The sequence below is a fragment of the Schistocerca gregaria genome, chromosome 8 (assembly GCF_023897955.1).
Source record: "Schistocerca gregaria isolate iqSchGreg1 chromosome 8, iqSchGreg1.2, whole genome shotgun sequence".
In the NCBI taxonomy this organism is placed as follows: Eukaryota; Metazoa; Arthropoda; class Insecta; order Orthoptera; family Acrididae; genus Schistocerca; species Schistocerca gregaria.
Genome location: NC_064927.1, coordinates 403,194,255 through 403,220,853, shown reverse-complemented (window position 1 = coordinate 403,220,853; position 26,599 = coordinate 403,194,255).

Sequence of the window (26,599 nt, the reverse complement as noted above, 5' to 3'; positions counted from 1 at the left end):
CAGTTGAACGGAATGGACAGTGTCTTGAAAGGAGGATGTAAGCTGAACATCAACAAAATGAAAACGAGGATAATAGAATGTAGTAGAATTAAGTCGGGTAATGCTCAGGGAATTAGATTAGGAAATGACTCACTTAAAGTAGTAAAGGAGTTTTCTATTTTGGAGCGAAATACGTGATGATGGTCGAAGTAGAGAGGATATAAAATGTAGACGCAATGGCAAGGAAAGCGTTTCTGAAAAAGAGAAATTTGTTAACATCGAGTATAGATTTAAGTGTCAGGAAATCGTTTGTCAAAAGTATTTGTATGGAGTGTAGCCAAGTATAGAAGTGAAACATTGACGATAAATTATTTGGACAAGAAGAGAATGGAAGCTTTCGAAATGTTGTGCTACAGAAGAATGCTGAAAATTAGATGGGTCGATCACATAACTAATGAGGAGGTGGTGAAAAGAATTGGGGAGAAGAGGAGTTTGTGGCACAACTTGACAAGAAAAAGGGACCGGTTGGTAGGACACGTTCTGAGGCATCAAGGGATCACAAATTTAACATTGGAGGGCAGCTTGGAGGTTAACCAAGGAGGGAGACCAAGAGATGAATACACTAAGCAGACTCAGAAGGATGTAGGTTGCAGTAAGTACTTGGAGACGAAGAAGCTTGCACAGGATAGGGTAGCAAGGAGAGCTGCATCAAACCAGTCTCAGGACAGAAGTCCACAACGACAACAACATGGAGAACATTCTAAACATACTGCTTTAATACAACACTTGTTGTTGTTGTTGTTGTTGTTGTTGTTGTATTCAGTCCTGTGACTGGTTTGATGCAGGTCTCCATGCTACTCTATCCTGTGCAAGCTTCTTCATCTCCCAGTACCAACTGCAACCTACATCAATATAACACTTATTTATAATATTTATTTCATGTGGGATATCTGTATTAAAAACTTCTACAGTTACTTATTCCACATCAGTACTCCGCAAGCCACGTGACGGTTTGTGGAGGAGGGTACTTGTGGTGTTACTAACTGATGTCTCCTTCCCTGTTCCACTTGCGAGTGGCATGTGGGAAGAATTACGTTACGGAAACTTCTGTAGTAGCTCAAATTTTTCAAATTATCTCGTTGTTGTCCTTTCACGAAACGTATGAGGGAGGAAGTGATATGTTGTTGGACTCTTCCCGGAAAGTACTGTATGGAAACAGCAACAAGAAATCTCTGTGTGATGCACAATGTGTGTATTATAGCGTCTGCCACTGAAATTTGTTGAGCATATCTGTAACGTTCTCGTACCAACTGAACAATCCCGTGACGAAACGCGTCGCATTTTGTTAGTTCTCTTCGATGTTTTCTATCAGTCCTTCTTGATAAGGGTCCAAGACTGGCAATCGACACTCAGGTAGCAGTATAAACACGGCCGCCCCACTTGCGACTTGCACCAGAGAAGAACAGCGTTCTGTTTTCTGTTTTTACGTAGTGAAGGCGTGAAGCCTATTGAAATTCATCGACGAATGAAGGTTCTGTACGGTGATGCAGGTTTGTCACAGCAGCAAGTCTACAAATGGAGTAGGAAGTTCACAAGTGGTGTGACTCCATTGGAAGATGCTCGTCGTCCAGGTCAGGTTCAACGAGTTGTGACTCCACAAAACATTGCAGCAGTTGAAGCCATAGTGAAGGAAAACCGCCGAGTGACACTGAATGACATTGCAGTATGTTTACAGATTAGTCATGGGCCAGCAAACCACATTGATGTGCTCCAGTTTCACAAAGTGTCTGCAAGATGAGTTTCCACGGGAGCTAACTCCTGGAATGAGAGAACAATGTGTTGATGCTTGTGAAGAATTTATTCGGCTCTTTAAACGAGAAGGTGATGGCTTCCTTGCATGAATAGTTACTGGGGAGGAAACCTGTGTTCACTTCCACCAACCGGAAACGATGAGAGCGAGCAAGGGATGGCGCCAATCTTCATCAAAACCAAAGAAGTTTCGAACATAACCATCAGCAGGATGGTTTTGCTGACCCTCTTTTGGGACGAAAAAGATGTCATTTTGGAGCATCACATGGCTAGAAGAACCACTGTCACCAGTGCATCATACAAAGATCTCCAAAAAATCATCTACGGCCTGCAATCAAATCGAGGTGCTGTAGATTGCTGTGACCAGGCAGGGTCCCACACTGCCGGCACAAAAGTTTACAGTAATCAAAGACCCCCATTTTGAGTGTCTTCCTCATCCAGCATACTCACCAGACCTTGCCCCAAGTGATTTCCCCATATGTTTGGATCACTCAAAGACGCAATGGGAGGAAAGAAGTTCCGTTCTGAAAAGAGGTACGCCACGCGGTGCATGAGTTGTTGCGCGGACTACCAAAAGAATTTTTTCTAAACGAATTTATGCACTTTGTAAACGCTAGAGGACTTGCATTTAGTGTCGGGGGGATTATCTTAAAAAGTGATACAGCTTTGCATCACTTCTGCACAGTAAATAATATTTTCAAAATATTTAAGATTTTCATTTGACTCATCCTCTTATTTCCACTGAAGATCGTTCCGGATAAATATTTCTGGTTATTTTCGGTGGCTGCTGTGTCCAGGTGATCACCAATAGTGTTTCCTTTGTATGCGCAATATGTTATATTTATTAACGTTCAGCGTCTACAGTCAGAGGTTGCACCATTCATCAGTCTTCTACAGATCATTCCGCAAATGGGTACTGTTTTTTAGTGTTGCTACTTTTCTTATAGACAAGTCTTGAAGTGCGTCCGACGCATTCTGCTACATCGTTTACGTGTATGTACGTTGTAAACAGTAACTGTCTCATCATACTTCCTCGGGGAATCCAAGAAATTACCTTTACATCTGTTGATTTTGTTCCGCTAATGGTGGTGACGTCTTGAGTTCTGTCTGCTAGGAATTCTTGAATCCATCCACATCTGGTCCGATACTCCGTAAGTTCGGTTCTTTTTTTTTACCAAATGGCAGTGTGGGATGGTGTCAAATGCTTTACTGAAGTCTAGAAACAAGGCATCACCCTGAGCGCCGAATCCTGCAGCGCTTTGGAACTCACGGAGGAACGGAGTGATACGAGTTTCGTAATGTCTGTGTTAGCGAAACCCATATCGATACACAAAGAAATGGTTCAGATTGCTCTAAGCACTATGGGTCTTAACATCTCAGGTCATCAGTCCCCTCAACTTAGAACTACGTAAACCTAATTAACTTAAAGACATCAGACACATCCATGCCCGAGACAGGATTAGAATCTGCGACCCTAGCAGCAGCGAGGTTCAGGACTGAAGCGCCTAGAACCGCTCGGTCACAACGGCTGGCCCTCCTCTGGGTTATCAGGAGCAATTTCGCTGGTATTTTGGCAGATGCAACTTCGTTTTTGCAGCTTCTAGCTGGACTCAGCGATTCCCATACCATTATTACGTAACAGATTGACGTTAACGATATAAACCTATGATTATATGTATGTTCGTACTACCCTTATTGGAAATTTGTGGTAAGGTTCTATGGGACCAAACTGCTGACATCATTAGTCTCTAGGCTTACACCCCAATTAAGCTAACTTAAACTAAGCTATCCTAAGGACAACACACACACCTATGATGGAGGGAGGACTCGAACCTCCAACAGGGGCAGCCGCGCGAACCGTGACAAGTCACCCCTGACCACACGGCGACGCCGAGCGGCGACCCTTCTTGGAAACGGAAATGACCTGGGCCCTTTTCCAGTCGCTAGGTGCCCTTCCTTGCTCCACCGACTTAAATTGCAGCTAGAAGGTAAGCAGGTTTTTTATCATAATCTCTATAGAAACAGGGATCTGATCTGAACCTGATGTCTTTCCACTACAAGGAGATTGTACCTATTTCTACATTCCACAATCAGTTGTCTCACAAGGAACCCCTTAAGCGCGAGGTTGCAAAAGCACAGTGATTTTTGCGACACTCGATGCCCCACATATTGTCTACTTTGCAGCTACAATAGTGGCTACTAATGGTATAAGGGGGCGGTTCAAAATGGTTCAAATGGCTCTGAGCACTATGGGACTCAACTGCTGTGGTCATTAGTCCCCTGGAACTTAGAACTACTTAAACCTAACTAACCTAAGGACATCACACACATCCATGCCCGAGGCAGGATTCGAACCTGCGACCGTAGCAGTCGCACGGTTTCGGGTTGCGCGCCTAGAACCGCGAGACCACCGCGGCCGGCTAAGGGGGCGAGATTGGTGAGCACAGTACGAGGTGACGGAGCGTAGTTGAGCTGCTTAGTTGACGAGTATTCGATAACAGTGCTATAGTGCTAGAGGTACTAATGCAATGCACTGAAATGGCAACGATAAACAAAGCAAACACTGCGTTATATCTACAACAAAAGTTTCCAAAGTTAACATTTCGTCAGAGAGGAACCTAAGGAATTTCCCGAATGAGGAAGAAGTGACAGATGAAATATTTGCGATTCTGCAAGATGAGTCAGTGTAATGTGAGGTGCGTATACGGTCGACTCTTTGAACCTGCTACGTTAGGCATGTGAACTTGCGCACGGCATAGATTACAATCATTTCAAAAGAAGCAGTGGCTAGTTGCATAACTGAAGACAAGACTGCAGAATTACAAGACGTAAAGTAACGAAATTTCAGAGAAAGCGCCATCTTGACGATCCACAGCAAACTGCGAAACCGGTCCGAAAATTTGTTATGAGATAAACAAACTTTCCCTGTCGCTCAGTAAGGAATTTATTTTTGACTCCGACCAGTCGCAATTTGAAGAGGAAGTGCATATTAAAGGAACCCACATGGGTAGGGTTTTTTGGAGAAAGAGACAAAACAGTGAAAACATCGGTCTCAGCGGATTGGGGAAGGATCGGGAAGGACGTAAGCCGTGCCATTTCACAGGAACCATCCTGGCATTTGCCTGGAGCGATTTAGAGATATCACAGAAAACCTAAATCAGGATGGTCCTCCCGAATGCTAGTCCAGTGTGCTAACTACTGCGCCACCTCTCTCGCTAAAAAATACGGGAAATTAAAGGTACCAAGAGAGTTATATCAAGAAAACGAAATCAATGTTCTCACGCATTTGTGTACACCGATCGTTAATCAGGATATTCAATTGGCTCGAATGTTATTTAATGCACTGCAAGACGTTGGGGGTGCCGTGCCCACTACGATTCTTCCGTGCATGATCTTGCAGGGGCAATGGGGAATATTTACGTCACAACATTCAAGGAAATTGATGTAAACAACTACAAATATGGCATGAGAAATGCGTTTAGCAAATAGCTGGTCAAAATTACTTACTTTTACTTGATCGCTGGCCTGCATATCCATCCTGAAAAGTGTCGTGCTTATAAAACATTTCATAGCGCTATCTGCAACTGCGCCGTAAAGAATAGTCAGTTCCACGATAAGTTCCGCGGTAGCTTGTTTCACATTTGATTGCATGCCGTTACATTCCTTTAGTTCTCATTGCCTCGTTATATCAATATGATTCTATATACATTCTTTAAGAGTCCATACCTAGCTGAATGTCCTGCATGGTTTGTAACTCCCAAGGAGTTCGCCTTCGATATTCACGATATTAATGATGCGGACCTATGTAATCAACGTAGTAAGCCATTTTTCATTCAGTGTCCATGGTGCAAGCTAATGGTTTGTTTTTACATTTCTTGAATGACGAAAATGCCCGTTTTTTGAAGTGAATGTTGGTCTTTACACCTTCAGGACACTCATTTCATGTCAACCTCCTCACGCACTTGGTGAGTCATTAGCAACTAATATTTCTCCTGCCATAATTGTTAACACAAGACTTTCACTTGAGCATTGCTAAAGATTGAACTGGCGACCTCAGACTCTAGGCGGTCCTTGTCAATGTCTGCCACTTGGAAGTTATACGATGATTGAGAGGAGGGCCGTTTTATGATCTTCCATAGTGAAGCAATTTACGAAGGTCGAATTCGGCATTTCGATCTCCTCTCAGTTATCTTCCGTTTCGTTGCCATTACGCTCACTAAGTAGATGATAACATGATTTCGAACCGAGTACTTATCTTATATAACGCCACACGCGCTTAGAGCTTTCACTCAGATCGTTTGAGAAGTTTTATGTTCAAAGTTACAGAACGCTTTTCTCATTGTTTTCCTTAGACTCATTTTCAGTTATTCAGCATTTGTTTGTCATCTAGGTTTTACCTTTTCTTGGATCTGTTATGAAACTTTCTAACACTGCTATTAAACCGTTGTGGATCTTTCCCGTTCCTGAGGACGTTGATCGGAACATATTTTTGTATGATGTACAGAAAAATGATTTTAAATTTTTTCCATGTGTGCTGCTCATATTCTTCCCCAGCACTGAATTTTGTATGTTGACAACTTATACTGTATAAGTGAAAATGATTTCCTACTTTTCTTAACGTTCCTTATAATAGCCATGGTCATAGATGGTATCACAGCCGTCTGCCCACTCGCAATATGTTTTAGGTAAAGAATTATACGAATAGGTAGGCAAATCATAGTTTACAGTCTTTTGTTGGCGTTGATTATCTGGAATATTTACTTGTACACTAATCAACTTCCATGTACTCTTATTTCCCCCCCTCCCCCTCCCCCCCTACAGCAGACAAATTACAGTAGACAATTAAACACAACGGTTGTAGGAGGTGTCCAATACCTTAGATCACACAGACGCAATTGGCACGCAGCACAGATGAGAAAATTGTAGATACTGTTTATGATCCATTTAATACAGACTGTTTTCCCCACGGACAGACACACCATCCATTCTGTACTTGTATAATCATGACGTCCAGTCAGATAACAGCATACCCTTTACAGAAGAAAGATGTAAAAGTATCTCATAGATTCACCAGTAGAGTTACTAGTATCAAAATCCACTCGTGGGCTTGAGATTTGATACACAAATCTGTTATGTACTGTAAGGTTTCTAGCTTATTTTTTGTGTTCAGCGAATGTGATTGTGAGTTCTATATTTGTATTCGATTTTGGAACTATGACCTGCTAAAGAATAATCTGAGTAGTTTGATGATTTATAGATAATATTGTTGCTGCATTGCTTGCCTGCGCATAATTTAAGATGTGTGTGGGAAATAGGAAGTTTTGGTGGAATTTTTCTTTACTTGTTCGGGTTAGTCAGTTTCTTGTTCAAACGTAAGTAAAATTATCTGTTCACATGGTTTGCAAAGAGACTATACAGATTTACCACACCTTTACCCTTTCAATAATTAATTTCATGGCAGGCTAATATTTATAATAAGAAGTAAATTTTGTAAAATCGGTTATAATTGTCAGGGAAAGTAATTCAAAATAGTTTTCGAATATTAGTCCCGCATAAATCATTTTTTAAATGAAATATATGTTCCACTGTCCCCCCGGAAAGAATTGTATTTGTTATTGTGCGTCGCTGCGTTGCATTGAGTGAAACACAGTAGCACAAAAGTAGAACTGAAGCTTAATATGCTTAGCATATTTCATGTCCTTGCATTGCGCTGAGCAAGGATTTTCATTTAATTAGCTGGTTTGCTGTTGCGCTGTTTTTGTATGTTATTTACTATCGAACAGTACCACGTTTTCGTTGCCACCGGTAACGCTGTGAAAATTTATTAAGGCCAGTTTTGCACCACGGTCGTGAAAATAAAATCATCCATTGTTAGGTGTTACATTTCAAAATTAATATTGGGTTCACATTAGGCAAAACAGAGTTAAAATTACATGTCTTGTCAGACTGTCTCATTCTTACAGTGCAGTGTTACGTTTGTGTGTGTACTATCTGGCGTTTGGAATTCTGTTTAGTCAGCTGCTTACGTAGAAACACAGGGCATTTTTTAGTAACATTTTTGGTTACTTACTCTGTAAAAATTCGTTTCGTAGTTTCAAGTAGTATCTTTCTGCTGTTAGTTCTTGTGTGATGAAACTGCATGTCATGTATTGTGAGCTCACGCATTGTAGCATATTTCACTGCACTGCACAATAGAGAATTTTACATGACAGTTTCTTCAGCATACAGTTTTAGATCTCCTAACTATTTTGGTGAAGGTTTATTTCAATGCAGTAATGCAATATTCCACGAATTTTGGCGATTCATTTTATCAGATAACGTTATGCACATGCATCGTTCAAGGTTGCAAACAGTCACACGTGAAATGAAAGGTAGCAAACCTGTTCAGTTCAGTACAGCTATAGTTCACAAAAATTTACTACAATATTCAGAAAAGTTACAGTACCTTTATTCTACAATTATTGTACGTCTATTCAAGCTATCTTATCGTTGTTCGTAAATCACATTCCTGTTTCCTTGGTAGTCTTCTGGCACATGGATATGGTTTGGTTTTAGGTAGCTACACATATGGCAACGCCCTTGCCGCAGTGGCAACACCGGTTCCCGTCAGATCACCGAAGTTCAGCACTGTCCTTCCTGTCTGCCGAGTGCTATTGGCAAGCGGGGTGCATTCAGCCATTGTGAGGTAAACTGAGGAGATACTTGATTAAGAAGTAACGGCTCCGGTCTCGTAAACTGACATACGGCCGGGAGGGCTGTCTGCTAACCTCATGCCCCTCCATATCGCATCCAATGACGCCTATGGGTTGACGATGACACGGCGGCCGGTCGGTACCGTTGGTTCTTCATAGCCTTTTGGGACGGTTTACTTACACATATGTTGTTGTTGTTGTTGTCTTCAGTCCTGAGACTGGTTTGATGCAGTTCTCCATGCTACTCTATCCTGTGCAAGCTGCTTCATCTCCCAGTACCTACTGCAACCTACATCCTTCTGAATCTGCTTAGTGTACTCATCTCTCGGTCTCCCTCTACGATTTTTACCCTCCACGCTGCCCTCCAATGCTAAATTTGTGATCCCTTGATGGCTCAAAACATGTCCTACCAACCGATCCCTTCTTCTAGTCAAGTAGTGCCACAAACTTCTCTTCTCCCCAATCCTATTCAATACCTCCTCATTAGTTACGTGATCTATCCACCTTATCTTCAGTATTCTTCTGTAGCACCACATTTCAAAAGCTTCTATTCTCTTCTTGTCCAAACTAGTTATCGTCCATGTTTCACTTCCATACATGGCTACACTCCAAACAAATACTTTCAGAAACGACTTCCTGATACATAAATTTATATTCGATGTAAACAAATTTCTCTTCTTCAGAAACGCTTTCCTTGCCATTGCAAGTCTACATTTTACATCCTCTCTACTTCGACCCTCATCAGTTATTTTACTTCTTAAATAGCAAAACTCCTTTACTACTTTAAGTGTCTCATTTCCTAATCTAATTCCCTCAGCATCACCCGATTTAATTTGACTAAATTCCATTATCCTCGTTTTGCTTTTGTTAATGTTCATCTTATATCCTCCTTTCAAGACACTGTCCATTCCGTTCAACTGCTCTTCCAAGTCCTTTGCCGTCTCTGACAGAATTACAATGTCATCGGCGAACCTCAAAGTTTTTACTTCGTCTCCATGAATTTTAATACCTACTCCAAATTTTTCTTTTGTTTCCTTAACTGCTTGCTCAATATACAGATTGAATGACATCGGGGAGAGGCTACAACCCTGTCTCACTCCTTTCCCAACCACTGCTTCCCTTTCATGCCCCTCGACTCTTATTACTGCCATCTGGTTTCTGTACAAATTATAAATAGCCTTTCGCTCCCTGTATTTTACCCCTGCCACCTTTAGAATTTGAAAAAGAGTATTCCAGTCAACATTGTCAAAAGCTTTCTCTAAGTCTACAAATGATAGAAACGTAGGTTTGCCTTTTCTTAATCTTTCTTCTAAGATAAGTCGTAAGGTCAGTATTGCCTCACGTCTTCCAACATTTCGACGGAATCCAAACTGATCCTCCCCGAGGTCTGCATCTACCAGTTTTTCCATTCGTCTGTAAAGAATTCGCGTAAGAATATTGCAGCCGTGGCTTATTAAACTGATAGTTCGGTAATTTTCACATCTGTCAGCACCTGCTTTCTTTGGGATTGGAATTATTATATTCTTCTTGAAGTCTGAGACTACTTCGCCTGTCTCATACATCTTGCTCACCAGCTGGTAGAGTTTTGTCATGACTGGCTCTCCCAAGGCCGTCAGTAGTTCTAATGGAATGTTGTCTACTCCGGGGCCTTGTTTCGACTCAGGTCTTTCAGTGCTCTGTCAAACTCTTCACGCAGTATCGTATCTCCCATTTCGTCTTCATCTACATCCACTTCTATTTCCATAATATTGTCCTCAAGTACATCGCCCTTGTATAAACCTTCTATATACTCCTTTCACCTTTCTGCCTTCCCTTCTTTGCTTAGAACTGGACTGCCATCTGAGCTCTTGATATTCATACACGTGGTTCTCTTCTCTCCAAAGGTCTCTTTAATTTTCCTGTAGGCAGCATCTATCTTACCCCTAGTGAGATAAGCTTCTACATCCTTACATTTGTCCTCTAGCCATCCCTGTTTAGCCATTTTGCACTTCCTGTCGATCTCATTTTTGAGACGTTTGTATTCCTTTTTGCCTGCTTCTTTTACTGCATTTTTATATTTTCTCCTTTCATCAATTAAATTCAATATTTCTTCTGTTACCCAAGGATTTCTAGCAGCCCTCGTCTTTGTACCTACTTTATCCTCTGCTGCCTTCACTACTACATCCCTCAGAGCTACCCATTCTTCTTCTACTGTATTTCTTTCCCCTATTCCTGTCAATTGTTCCCTTATGCTCTCTCTGAAACTCTGTACAACCTCTGGTTCTTTCAGTTTATCCAGGTCCCATCTCCTTAATTTCCCACATTTTTGCAGTTTCTTCAGTTTTAATCTACAGGTCATAACCAATAGATTGTGGTCAGAGTCCACATCTGCCCCTGGAAATGTCTTACAACTTAAAACCTGGTTCCTAAATCTCTGTCTTACCATTATATAATCTATCTGATACCTTTTAGTATCTCCATGGTTCTTCCACGTATACAACCTTCTTTCATGATTCTTAAACCAAGTGTTAGCTATGATTAAGTTGTGCTCTGTGCAAAATTCTACTAGGCGGCTTCCTCTTTCATTTCTTAGCCCCAATCCATATTCACCTACTATGTTTCCTTCTCTCCCTTTTCCTACACTCGAATTCCAGTCACCCATTACTATTAAATTTTCGTCTCCCTTCACTATCTGAATAATTTCTTTTATTTCATCGTACATTTCTTCAATTTGTTCATCATCTGCAGAGCTAGTTGGCATATAAACTTGTACGACTGTAGTAGGTGTGGGCTTCGTATCTATCTTGGCCACAATAATGCGTTCACTATGCTGTTTGTAGTAGCTTACCCGCATTCCTATTTTCCTATTCATTATTAAACCTACTCCTGCATTACCCCTATTTGATTTTGTGTTTATAACCCTGTAGTCACCTGACCAGAAGTCTTGTTCCTCCTGCCACCGAACTTCACTAATTCCCACTATATCTAACTTTAACCTATCCATTTCCCTTTTTAAATTTTCTAACCTACCTGCCCGATTAAGGGATCTGACATTCCACGCTCCGATCCGTAGAACGCCAGTTTTCTTTCTCACTTACACATATACATTCAATTAATAATCCCAGCTAAATCTTACGCTGTTTTCATGTCAATAAGGTAACAGTCTTTCGCACAGAGATGCTGCAATATCTCACATGGAGAGTTTGGTGCATTGACAACGTTTAAATACAGTACAAATATCATTATTTTACATTCCACAACCTTCTTTCCTTAGTTCTCCTTGGTAAACCACTAATATACAACGCCTCCTCACTACCACCCACCTTTACAAACCTTGAACGAAGCATGATAAATGTTTGATCCACGTCTCTGCATCATGAGAAATAAGACATTGACAAGTCTGAACACGTCAATGAGACTCAACATGCCTGCGACCTTGCCCATCTAAGCAGCCCGCTGGCGTCACATGCATGTAACATGAAGAGGGGAGAACGGACTATATTACTTTATGGGAAAGTACAGAGTTTTCTTGTTGTGACTGTGGTTTCGGTGTTGTTTTGCAATGTTCATGCATGTAAAGCTGAACAGGATTTGTCAAAGTAGAGTACCAAATCTTAGCTCTGTCGCTTACAGCCTTGTGAAGCCATCAATGAGCAATAGGAAGGGACAGTTCCAGCACCCTGCATAATACAGACATACCTGGAGTATACATGCCTGATAGCCCCTCCATTCCCTTCCCGCCCTCCTCCCCCCCCCCATATGCCACTACTTTATATGCACGTAATAATCTCAAAAGAAGGTTTAAAATGGCTGTGAGCACTATGGGACTGAACTTCTGAGGTCAACAGTCCCCTAGAACTTAGAACTACTTGAACCTAACTAACCTAAGGACATCAGACACATCCATGCCCGAGGCAGGATTCGAACTTGCGACCGTATCGGTCGCGCGGTTTCGGACTGTAGCGCCTAGAACCGCTCGGCTATCCCGGCCGGCAAAAGAAGGTTTACTTCTGATATTTCAAGCCTTGCCGACAATGAGTCTGCTTCCGTTTCACACAGCAGAGCAACTGTAAAAGAGTAAGAGGACCACGGTCATGCTATACTGTAGCGTCATTCGCCGGTACTTCAGCTGGGGACCCAAATTCAGAAGAAATTTCACAATCTCCACTGGAAGAGACGAAAACTTGCTGGAATACCTTGATCAATAAGGTGTTGGAATCTTCTTTAACTATGTGGTTTTTGAACTATATGAGGTGAAGCCCAGGTGCGGGCCACTAAGACATTTCATGAAGGTGGTAGGATACTGATACACTGAATGCATATACTCAGGAAATATTTGTGTTTACAGAGTGTCGGGAGAATAGCTGGAGTCGATTGGAGCTCTTCATGATTTCCATTTGAATGCAGACAAGGTAATATGGATGAAATGACTAGAAACGCCAACGGTTTACACAAGAGTGAACAATATGCATTGAAAGCTTGTGGTATTGGATTTCTGAAAGTAATGATCCAACGCCAGTGTTCAAAATCACCACACAAATGTCAAAACTGCGAGAGGGAGGAAGAAAGGAAAACAAGATTCCGTGGTCTAATGTGCTAGAAACCTGTTTCTGACATAGACAGAAATGGTTATAGTGAAATCCATATCCTGTTAAAATTCACAGGAACTTTATTTTGAGGCCAGCTACTATTCAAATTAATTACAGCAAAAATAAAATTATTTCTAATTTTGTAACTGTCCAATACCGAATTTGTGTTGTGAATGATATAAAAGTTATTGCAATTTTCCGTTGAAACACTTTTAATAAATTAATGAATTGTATTTCGATACTAAGTGAAGCTATTCATTTGATATAACATTACGTAAAAACAAAAATTGTACTAAATCACTAAATTTGCGTTGAGATAGTCGTGGAGTGTAGTCATGCACGGAGGTAAAGTGCAGGTTACGCAGGAGAGACTAGAAGCGTTGTACATGTGATGTTACAGAAGACTGTTGAAGAACAGATGGACAGTCACGAGAACTAATATAGCGGTTATTTTAAGGAGTCTGTCCTTTCAGACATGCATACGTGTCTGAAGGAACATACATTGCTGATTATCTGTAGCTGTATTGATGTTGCGTAATCTACTCGAAAGTGCGAATTCTTTTGATATCAGCTCTGTTAAGTATCCGGGTTCGAAACCAGGACCCGCTAACTTCAGTAATAAGACAATGACAGTAAGACTAACGTTGAATACGTTTGTCTCATTAACCCTTTTGCGATAATCCAAGTAATATTGCGACGGACAGTGGCTTGGACAGCGTGGGATACGGCGCCTTCAGTCGATTTGGGAAACACGCGTGGTTAGCCGAAATGGATGCAGCGACCACTCGACATAAGGCGGAATCCGGGTGGGAGCCCGGTCCATCAAACATTTTCATGTGTCACGAAATGATAACATTTCGATATTTAATACAGCTGGTGTCAAAATAAATCTCAGTTTCGAATGAGTTTGCTAATAATGAAGAGATCCTTAATCCAATCTGGCACAGCTCGACTACAGGAGGATCAGACATGTAGAAAGCATCAGGTGGCATGAAGCAGTGGTTAATTCAATAATGGAGCATAAAAGTAATATTAGAAGGCCATGTCTTGGATACAGTAAGGTTAACGTGGAATTAGATTCCTAATTAGGTTCCAGCTGTTGGGCAAGTCTGAAAAGACAAGCAAGAGACTGTCTAGTCTGAATAGTCTACAGGACTGAAAGTCTATGGACTGAAAGCTAAAATAATACGTGAGTATTAATGGCCATTGTCATATACGTATTGGTATTCAGTCTCTCTCAACTGCCAAATCCAGTAGGACGCTTCGACCTCCTGTGTGAGAGAAGTGTCTTGTTACTTCACAGCTTATGAAGTACATTTCCAGAAGAGCAGCAGTACAATTAAAGCTGTCCTAGGTTCTTTGAAGCTCTCTGTGAACCTATGGAGCACCAAAATTCGATACTAATGAATATTCTGTTGAACCTATGCTTCCCACAATACTGCAAAAAATTATCCAGCCTTGAAGGTGACATCAGTTGGTGGGTTGCTGAGAACCGCCTGTTATCTGGTAGAAAGTACGGTATATACAGCTTCTGTTTTGTAACTCTCGGAGAATCAAACTATTATCACAGTAATCAAATAGTCAGTCACGTCCATGACTCAATTTTTAGAGCTGAATCTAGTTGAAAATTAGTGCTTTGAATTGACTCAAACAGGAGATTTAGAAAAAGTTCAAATGGCTCTAAGCACTATGGGGCTAAACATCTGAGGTCATCACTCCCCTAGACGTAGAACTACTTAAACCTAACTAACATCAGGACATCACACACATCGATGCCTGAGGCAGAATTCGAACCTGCGACCGTAGCAACAGCGCGGTTCCAGACTGAAGAGCCTAGAACCGCTCGGCCACATCGGTCGTCATAGGAGATTTAGAAGAATCTTGATATTATATTCACTATTAAGAATAATACCCAGCGAAACTGACACTGAAAGGTGACACCTTGTGTATTTTGTTATATTTTCCGATGAGTCTGCATTTATCACAAATATTCTTAACCCAAGATATAGCAGTCAGTTTGCACACTTAATTCATGTTATTGTTGAAGGGCATGCCTCCAACGACCTGTAGAAGTTACGTGGAAATGTAGAAATATGAAGTTAAAACAGTGCCATAAAGTATACAACATACAATGGTTAGAACTGAGTACAGGGAGCTCGACCACCAGATGTTTTCGTAGTAAGCGGGCATTCTTTATCTTAGGAAAGACTTCCACACTAACTTCTAACCAATATACACTATGTGATCAAAAGCATCCGGACACCCTCACAAACATACGTTTTTCATATTAAGTGCATTGTGCTGCCATCTACTGCCAATTACTCTATTTGAGCGGCCTCAATAGTCATTAGACATCGTGAGAGAGTAGAATCTGGCGCACCGCGGGACTCAAGGACTCCGAACGTGGTCAGGTGATTGAGTGTCACCTGTCATACATCTGTACGTGACATTTCCACATTCCTAAACATACACCACGTCCGACGTGATAGTGAAGTGAAAACGTGAAGGAACACGTACAGCACAAAACCGTACAGGTCTACCTCGTCTATTGACTGACAGGGACCGCCGACAGTTGAAGAGCGTCGTAACGTGTGATAGCCAGACACCTATCTAGATCATCACACAGGAGTTCCAGACTACATCAGCATCCACAGAAAGTACTATGAAAGTTAGTCGAGAAGTGTGAAAACTGGCATTTCGTGGTCGAGCGGCTGCTCACAAGCCACACATCAAGCCGGTAAACGCCAAACGACGCCTCACTTAGTATAAGGAACGTAAACATTGCACGACTGAACAGTCTAAAAACGTTGTGTGGAGTGACGAACTACGGTACACAATTTGGGGATACGATGGCAGGATGTGGGTATGGCGAATGCCCGGTGAACATCATTTTCCAGCGAGTGTACTGCCAACAGTAATATTTGGAGGAGATGGTGTTACGGTGTTCCTTTTTCATGGAAGGGGCATGCACCCCTTGTTGTTTTGTGACACTATTACAACACAGGCTTGCTTCCCCCTATTGAAGAGCATTTTTCGGGGATGGCAGTGGCATCTTTCAACACGATCGAGCACTTGTTCATAAAGCACGGCCTGTGGCGGAGTGGTTATACGACAATAATATTCCTGAATTGTACTGGCCTTCACAGAGTCATAAACTGGATCCCATAGAGCACCTTAGGATGCTTTGGATCGCCGACATCGTGCCAGGACTCAGCGACCGACATCGATACCCCTCTTCAGTGCAGCAAACGGTGAAGAAAGGCTGCCATTCCCGAAGAAACCTTCCAGCACCTCATTGAAAGTTTGCCTGCGAGAGTGGAAGCTATCAAGGCTAAGGGTGGGCCAACACCATTCCAGCATTCTAGATGAGGGAGCCGCGAACTTGTAAGTCATTTTCAGCCATGTGTTCTGATACTTTTGATAACATAGTGTATTTCTAAAATGGTTCAATAGCATTTTCTTAGTGCAAGGGGCAATTAAATGTTTTGTTTACATTATTATAGCACGAAGATGACCTTAAATTGTCCTTACGTGTCGGTAATAAGCATATAAAGTAAAACATGACCTATGTGAGGTGGTGTTTTAGATAGACGACCTGTCACATAAAGTTCGTGTACTTATGTATTTCCCTGATTTTATTGAGCCGATTTAGTGAGGCAGCATTGGTGAACGAAAGTTTGGCAGTGGACTCCTCGCTCTGCAGACGGGCCTCAGCTATCGTCAGGAGGCGGAGCGGCTCCTTGGAGACTGCCGGGTCAGCTGTTAGCAGACGCTGAGCACGCCCCCTCCGCCCGCACGTCCCAGGGGACGCTCGTGTCCCTGGGGCGGCTTGCGGGATCGCCGCCTGCTGCTGGATCTCCTCGGCTGTCACCGCGATTGGCTCCGTGTCCTCTGATTGGCCGGACAACACAGCCGCTGATTGCTTCCAGGTCGCGTGTCCGCCGCCGCTACCACGGCTCCAGGGGCGATGATCGCTGCCCTCCTGACCGCTTAATCCTAAAACCAGCGCCACAATAGGTGGGTAGACGATTATACTCGAATCCTGGCTATAATGGTAAAAAAGTAAAATCTTGTTTTACAGGAAACACTTGATCTCAGCCATCCTTTGGAATTGTGCGATAACGAGCATTGCGCTCTCATTTAAATATATGGCCGAAAGAGTCAGCCTAAAGAAATTTTGAAAGAAACCCTGTCGTCGAGGACCATGTGCCACAAAGAGCGCAGATTCACTACGGGATGGGGCAACTCTATTGTCCATTGAGGCCTAAGCGCTGTGGTGTGTTCGTGAGATAGACGAGAATCTACGTCATAGGGAAACCCAGTAGAAACCGTTTCTGGACAAGCAGATGTAGCAGAGTTAAATATGGCAGACCTAAGATCGGTCATAAAGGGGAACATTAATATAAACAATTTAATTCTATAGTAATGCTTGGAATCGTGCTACAGTAATTTTAATTTGCTGTCCTCCATAACCTTTCATGGTGATCCCAATAACACTTGAATATTGATCGTATCTATAATAGTTTAGGATTTACTGTTAAAGTGAAATTAATAAATTCTGTAACAAAGACCTGGACGCTAAGTCTGAACGCTTTGGTCGATCTCAACGATCGACATTTCATATATAAGCGCATCATTAAAATGGCAAATGTTGTGAACATCAACTGTGTAACTTTGTCTGCTTAAAAGAGTAATAAATTTAAATTGTCAGCCTTTATAGTTAAGCATTAGATCATTATTTCCTCCACGGAATACACGTTGAACGACGATAGCATCACAAATTATTGAATCATTAGGTAATAGAGTATTTGTTGTACAGTTTACTGCAAAATACACTACTGGCCATTAAAATTGCTACACCAAGAAGAAACGCAAATGATGAACGGATATTCATTGGACCAATATATTACATTTTCATGCAATTTGGGTACATGCATCCTGAGAATTCAGTACCCAGAACAACCACCTCTGGCCGTAATAACGGCCTTGATACGTCTGGGCACTGAGTCAAACAGAGCTTGGATGGCGTGTACAGGTACTGCTGCCCATGCAGCTTCAACACAATACCACAGTTCATTAAGAGTAGTGACTGGCGTGTTGTGACGAGCCAGTTGCTCGGCCTCCATTGACAATACGTTTTCAATTGGTGAGAGATCTGGAGAAGGTGCTGGCCAGGGCAGCAGTCGAAGATTTTCTGTATCCAGAAAGGCCCGTACAGAACTTGCAACATGCGGTTGTGCATTATCCTGCTGCAATGTACGGTTTTGCAGGGATCGAATGAAGGGTAGAGCTACGGGTTGTTACACAATGGAAATGTAACGTCCACTGTTCAAAGTGCCATCAGTGGGAACAAGAGGTGACGTGTAACCAATGGCACCCCATACCATCACGTCACATGATACGCCAGTATGGCAATGACGAATACACGCTTCCAATGTGCGTTCACCGCGATGTCGCCAAGTACGGTTGCGACCATCATGATGCTGTAAACAGAACCAGGATTCATCCGAAAAAATGACGTTTTGCCATTCGTGCACCCAGGTTCATCGCTGAGTACACTATCGCGGGCGCTCCTATCTGTGATGCAGTGTCTAGGGTAACCGCAGCCATGGCCTCCGAGCTGATAGTCCATGCTACTGCAAACGTTCTCGAACTCTTCGTGCAGATAGTTGTTGTTTTGAAAACGTTCCCAATTGTTGACTCAGGGATCGAGACGTGGCTGCACCATCCGTTACAGCCATGCGGATAAGAGGCCTGTCATCTCGATTGCTGGTGATACGAGGCCGTTGAGATCCAGCACGGCGTTCCGTATTACCCTCCTGAACCCACAGATTCCATATTCTGCTAACAGTCATTGGATCTCGACCAATGCAAGCAGCAATGTCGCGATACGATAAACCGCAATCGCGATAGGCTACAATCCGACCTTTATCAATGTCGGAAACGTGATAGTACGCATTTCTCCTCCTTACACGAGGCATCACAACAACATTTCACCAGGCAACGCCGGTCAACTGCTACCTGTGTATGAGAATTCGGTTGGAAACTCTCCTCATGTCAGCACGTTGTAGGTGCCGCCACCGGCGCCAGCCTAGTGTGAATGCTTTGAAAAGCTACTCACTTGCATATCACAGCATCTTCTTCCTGTCGGTTAAATTTCGCGTGTGTAGCACGTCATCTTCGTGGTGTAGCAATTTTAATGGCTAGTAGTGTAGTTACTTTTGTTCTTTATTTATTTATCAGAAAGCACATTGGTGCAAGGCTACAGGCCGTGACATTCACAGTTAAGAAGGAAATTTTATTGTTTTTATGTAAAGGAATTTAACTTTTATTATGTTGTGGGTATTATTGTTGCTTTATTTAGAACGTGAAAGTGGTCAAACTTTGATTATTTAGATATGTTAAAATGTAAAATAATGCGGAATAAACTGTAGCCAGTCAGATGGAAGGCTTCAGAAAAGGAAACTGTCCTATTCAGTTGAACGATATTCGGCGCGTGGGAAAGGCGGCCGTGGACGGGCAGAGAGACAAGACACGGCTCTGAGCACTATGAGACTTAACTTCTTCGGTCATCAGACCCCTAGAACTTAGAACTACTTAAACCTAACTAACCTAAGGAGATCACACACATCCATGCCCGAGGCAGGATTCGAACCTGCGACCAAAACGGTCGCGCGGTTCCAGATTATAGCGTCTAGAACCCCTTGGCCACTCGGCCGGCGGCAGAGGGACAGTTCAGCTGGAGACACCAAAGGGTAGAGTTCAGATTGAGACGTGAAAGCGGACGGTCGGTCTTTATGCCGCTAGTAAGCCGCGCGCGTGGTGCGAACTCGAACTTTTCGAGTAAATGACGAGGTGGAGTATAGGACTTCCGTTCCGCGAAGAGATTTTGAATGATCGAATGATGTGAAACGGATATGCATTCAAATGTAACAGTAACTCTAATTACAACCACTTTTGCTGTTAGTTTTCTTTCTAAATAAACATTATTCTAACCAAATCGCAGCTGAGTGGCCTACATCATTTATGGGTGGTTAATTTAGTTCCCGTTATTATTATAACTGTTAATATATGTTATATTAACTTTGTATTTCGCAAACTTGCCATTAGCCAGGCAATTTAATCAAACGGTCACAAGTGTCTAATTTGGGGAGTGTATTGAGACACGTGCGGTTCAACCCCTAGAAAAGTTTGAACCAAGACATTTCGATGAAGGGGAACCGCATGTGAACCTGAACATTTTTGAGATGTTAGCTCGCAGAACACACCTCCGGAAACCTACAAATGTCTTATCGATACTTCTCATGCAGCATTCCTTCCGGACTGTTTTCTGAAGGTGAACCAACTTGCAGGTGGTCTTAATGTTGAGGCTCAACTGTGCTTCTTTCTCGCATGAAATCGTTTCTAATCAAGTCATCGTATGACGAAAGAGAATCCCTGACAATCCTGACAGCTGGCAGTGCTGTTGCCTACCACAGTGGCAACACTAAGAATTTTAGAGAAAAATAAGCAACTCGCAATACGTGAGCGATTATGATTGGCGCAGGCGTGCCAGGCCAACTGGGGCAGGGATCGTCTGTTCTCTTATGGACCTGGTTTATGGCACCTGTGTCTGCCTCATAACTTTGAAGACTGGTGCAGGACCATAACCTTGTAACATTTCTGGCTCTGGAAGAAGTAATATTCACTCCTAAACCAGTCTTTATAATTGAGAGAGGAAATGGTAGCTGGTGTAAGATGTAAGAGGTGAAGTGAGGCGCTGACAGTTTCATTTATTGATATCCTTTTAAAATGGAAAGTAGATACGATCGACAGCCCAGTTAACCTGAATAGGAATCTGTCATACACAATATTGAGATTCGTTTGGTGACGTGTACTCTTTTATAAAGTTGTTATTGACAAACGGAAACGAGGCACTTCGTGCAACTTCAGCTTGCCCCAACAGTATGAAGTGCACGAGTTGTTTCTGGCTGACCAGTTCAGTTGTTAAGGAGAAGTCAAGATGGGTTGAGCAGCTCGTGATCTCGTAGTCGCGTTCTCACTTGCCGAGCATGGGATCCCGAGTTCGATTTCCGGCAGGGCCAGGGATTTTCACCTGCCTGGGTGTTTGTGTTGTCATCATTTCGTCATCATTCCTGAATGTGGCGAGAAAGGACTGAGCAAATGTTGGCAATCTGTACGGGCGCTGTTAACCGCTCAGTTGTGCGCCCCACAAACCAAACATCATCATCATAAAGATGGGTTGAATGTGCTCCGATAGACCTGTGGCACGGTACGATTGTAGGCGGATGATCGTACGTTTAATGTCTCAGTCGCACACTATCAATGTGTCCACCTGCTTAGCTTGGTGGTAACGTGCTTGCCTCCCATGCAGCAGGCACGGTTTCGATTCCCGGCTGGGTCGTAGATTTTCTACGCTCGTGGACTCGATAATGTTGTCCTCGTAATCATTTCATAACCGGCACGCCAGTCGCCCAATGTGGCGTCGACTAAAATAAGAATTGCACTCGGCGGCCCAACTTCCCCGGATGGGGCCTCCCGGCCAAAAATTCCATACGCTCGTTTCATTTCAGAGTCAGTGTAAAATGGAGTGGGGAGTAAATAGGAAGTTTATTTTCCTATGTAATTCTTCACGACCCAGTTACATGAATGTTACCATCACCTACATTCGAAGTCAACGTGCAACAATCACTCACAGGGTGGCAGCTCTAGCAGTGGAGGCTACATAAAGCGAGTTGGGGGACGCGGAGAACAACTTAGTCGTTGTCATAATGCGGAGCGGAGATAGTTATTTCACGTACGGAGAGACATTATTATTAGTTTTTGAGCCAAGGGTGGAAACATTTCCGAGGCGATAAGTCTGTAAACGATTCACGTGCCGCCGTGGCTGAAGTACACCATTCATGGCTAAAGGGGCGGTATTCGCAAGAGGCGCCGAGGCAAGTGTCGTGTACCGCCGGCCATAGATGACACGGGTGACTGACGCCTGTAGACGTGTGTACCGGCGAATAGACGTTTAGCTGTTAAGCAAACGACCACCCAGAACATTCAAAGGGCTAGCAACAGTGCCTCGTCACCTACCGTTCAACGGATGTTGCTGTATATGGCCCCGTGCACCAGACGCTCGGTTGCCGCAGCAACGGTGACTACTTTTCATCGGCGACGGAGGCTGGAATATGGCGGACAGATGGCCTTTGTCTTGTACCGCCCCTGCAACAATCGCTGGAAGGTTCCAGGCCCGAGAATGGGGTGTTATGGTGTGACGAATGTGTTAGTGGTGTCCCCTGGGTAATCCCGTCAGTTTGCACGGCACAAAAGATCACAAATAGTCTTCACACGTTCTTGAGGACCGTTGCACCCTTACATGTAGTTTGGTTTTCCCTGAAACGATGACGTCTATCAGCAGGACAATGCACCATGTCACACAGCTGTAAATGTACGTACGTGGTTCAAAGAGCTCCAGGACTAGTTTGTCGTACTCCCCTGGCAACCAGCTCATGGGTTTAAACCCAATCGAAAATCTTTGGGACCACGTCGATCGGGCTGTTCGGATCGTGGATCCTGAATCCACGCCACTGGAATCGGCTTCGCTCCACTTCCCTGACAGTACCTTCCAGGTCCTTACTAACTCGCTTCCTGCATGTCTGCAGTGCAAAAAGTGCTTCTTCAGGCTTTTGACAGGTTGTTGCATTCATCTGACTGGACCGTGTACATCATGTAAAGGGGTTCACGTACATTCTTACTGTTATGAACTGGACTTTGTTAACGTGGTATTTTAGTTGAATGTTGATTATTTCATTTGTTATCAGTTTACGGCTTCGACTCTTCCGTTAGTTGCGTACCAAACCGTTGGAATTCTTCTTTGACGTTTGACAGCTTATTTAGCTGTGTTGTTTGCCTTAGCTCATTTGCTCTACACTTTCCTACCGCCTCGTATCATGTAACACGTACCTACGACTTGAGTGCGGCTTCTGCACCACAACATTTGTAGAAGACGCCAAGTGGACAATCAGAACTGTTTGTGTTCTGTGACAATGCGGTCGAGTTCAACTACGACGCTCGCATGGTGTTCAGGCATTGCACATGTGAGAACAGGCGTGTGTAATTTGGAGTGATACAGAGGAGGACGCTTGTTGCACTGAACACTGACCCTTGTTCCCATCCGCTTACAACAGCTAATAAGTTTAAACACAGCGCTCATTCTCTTATTGTTCCACCGCAGTCAGCGTCCGTGTGCTTTACTGCTGAGATGCACGCACCAACTCAGACACTGAACCTCAGACACTGCCGGCTGCTCGCCAGCTAACGAGAGACAGGTATCAGCCAGACAGCAGACGGATGGAGCCATTAGCGGTGTGTCGGCGTGACGGGCCGCCGGCTGCGGCAGATTAATTTAAACAATCAGCCAGCGAGGGACGCGGCCCGCTGCGCCGGCCTGCTGATTTATTCCTGAGCCGCGGCGCCTGCAGTGTCGCAAAACCCCGGCGCAGTCTGCTGCCATTTGTCAAGCGGCTGCAGTCCGCTGGGAGGCAACGCCAGCGGCCGGATCGCGGGTAGCTGACCAAAACTCTGCGAGTTTGTGCAGTCCGTGACGTCATCGGTACAGCGCTGTGATAACCACGATGACTGGCAACGTTGTTACACGACCGCTGATTTTTCTTGATGAATAAATCCGCTCCAGTAGTACTGACTGTTTCCTCATTTGGATAAAATGGTTCACACGATGTGGGTTTCAATATGTGTATTCCATCTTCAGGACCTAGACTGCGAACGAGAAAGTTGTAACAGCTGTGGAAAAAATCAAGTAAATTTGTCAAGTAGCTTGCAAAATCTCGTGGCGTTGAGGTTCAAATGGCTCTGAGCACTATGGGACTTAACTTCTGAGGTCATCAGTCCCCTAGAACGTAGAACTACTTAAACCTAACTAACCTAAGGACATCACACACATCCATGCCAGAGGCAGGATTCGAACCTGCGACCGTAGCGGTCGCGAGGTTCCAGACTGTAGCGTCTGGAACCGTGGCGTTGAGGGATGCCAGTTGATTATTTTGCTGGATAATTTGCATGAGTAGTACGAGTTTCTCGTACACAACAAAGCGCCTGAAGATAGGATTTACATCCTGAAACGCGGGCCATGTGTAGGATTTTATCCACGTAAGGGATTAGTCACGTACAACTGGTGCGGTTTTGTTCATCAAGGACAAAAAAATTTGTAACAGTTGTGGATGTCAAGCAAATAGTATATTACAACTTCTTATGATTGATGATCATCAGACTTCTGACATACACTGCTGATGGAGACTCTCTCTTGGTTAGGTTGTAGCACAGTCAGATGAACCCAAATCTTAATAATGAAATACGTCTACCATCGCTCTATATTGTTTTCTCTGTGCCAAAGTACATTTCAAAGTAACAGCTTCATCATCAGGGGGTGCCCTTTCTTCTATTTTCTGGAGTTAGTTGGAATCTTGTGTCGGCTGCTATCTGTTTAATCTGTTCCTGAACACTAAAACAATAATAATATATACAGAGATGAGAAGGTAATGGCATAGTGATAAGCACATATACAGGTAGTGGTCGTAACGCATACGCCAGTTATGAAAGTGCAGTGTATCGGCGAAGCTCTCATTTGTACTCAGGTGATACACGTGGAAACGTTTCCGGCGTGATTACGCAGCACAAGGGGAATTAACAGACTCAGAAGGAGGAATGATAGTTGGAGCTAGGTGCATGGTTTGATGCAGCCGCCACAGATTCCTCTCATCTGCCAACATCTTCATCACACAGCAGCACCTGCAACCTACGCTCTCAGTTATTTGCTCCATGTATTCCAATCTTCATCTTCCTCTACAGTTTTTGCCCTCTAGAGCTCCCTCTTGTACCATGGACGTTATTCCCTCATGTCTTAACACATGTCGTATCAACTTTTTACTTCTCCTTGTCAGTGTTTTGAACATATTTGTTTCTTCTCCGATTCTGCGCAGAACCTCCTCATTCTTTACCTTAACAGCCCAACTAAGTTTCAACATTCTTCTGTAGCACTGCATCTTAAAAGCTTCGCTTCACTTCTGTTCCAGTTTTCACACAGTCCATGTTTCATGATCATACTCGTATAATGCTGTGCACATTGTCAAAAATTTCGTCCTGAAATGTTTGATACTAGTAGACTTTTCTTGGCTAGAAATTCCCTTTATGCCAATGCTAGTCTGCTTTTGATGTCCTCCCTGCTCCGTCTGTCACTGGTTGTTTTTCTGCCTAGGTATCGGAATTCCTTAACCTCATCTACTTCATGGCCATCAATACTGGTGTTAAATTTCTCGCTGTACTCATTTCTGCTACGTCTGAATGTCGTCTTTCTTCGTTTTACTCTCCGTCCATATTCTGTACTCATTAGACTGTTCACTCCATTCAGCTGGCCCTGATTTTTTTCACTTTCACTGAGGACAGCGATGTGATCAGTGAATCTTATCACTGACATCCTTTCACCCTGAACATTAATCACTCCCTTGAACCTCTCTTTTATTTCATTTATTGCTTCTTCTACGTACAGATTGAAATACTACTTCCCAGTATTACGCCCTTTTAAATCCAAGCACTTCGTTCGTGGTCGTCCATTCCTTTTATTCCTTCTTGGCTCTTGTACCTATTGTATATTACCCGTCTCTCGCCACATCTTGTCCCCATTTTTCTCAGAAGTTCGAACATCTTGCACCATTTTACACTGTAGAACGCTTTTTACAGATCTACACATTCTATGAACGTGTCTTCATTTTTCGTTAGTCTTGCTTCCATTGTCAACCGCAACGTCAGAATTGCCTCTCTGGTGCCTTTACTTTTCCTAATGCCAAACTGATCGTCATCCAACACATCTTCAATTTTCTTTTCCATTCATCTGTATATTATGCTTGTCAGAAATTTTGATGCGTGAGCTGTTAAGCTGATTGTCCGATAATTCTCGTATTTGTCAGCTCTTGCAGTGTCCGGATTGTGTGGATGACAATTTTCCGAAAGTCACATGGTATGTGACTTCTACAAAACAACCTGAGAAGTCATTTTGTTGCCACTTCCCCCAATGATTTTAGAAATTCTGTTTGAAGGTTATCTATACCTTCTGCTTTATTTGATGTTAAGTCCCCCGAATCTCTCTTAAATTCTGATTCAAATACTGGATCCCCTTTTTCCTCTAAGTCGACTCCTGTTTCTTCTTCTCTCACATCATCCAAATCTTTCCCATCGTAGAGTCCGCAGTTCGTGGTCTTGCGGTAGCGTTCTCACTTGCCACACCCGGGTTCCTGGGTTCGATTCCCGGCGGGGTCAGCGATTTTCTCTACCTCGTGATGACTGGGTGTTGTGTGATGTCCTTAGGTTAGTTAGGATTAAGTAGTTCTAAGTTCTAGGTGACTGATGACCATAGCTGTTAAGTCCAATAGTGCTCAGAGCCATTTGAACCCATCGTAGAGGCCTTCAGTGTCTCTCTCGACCTATCCGCTCTCAAGTATGCTCTTAACAGTGGAATTCCCGTTGCACCCTGGCTTTTAATGTCAGAGAAGC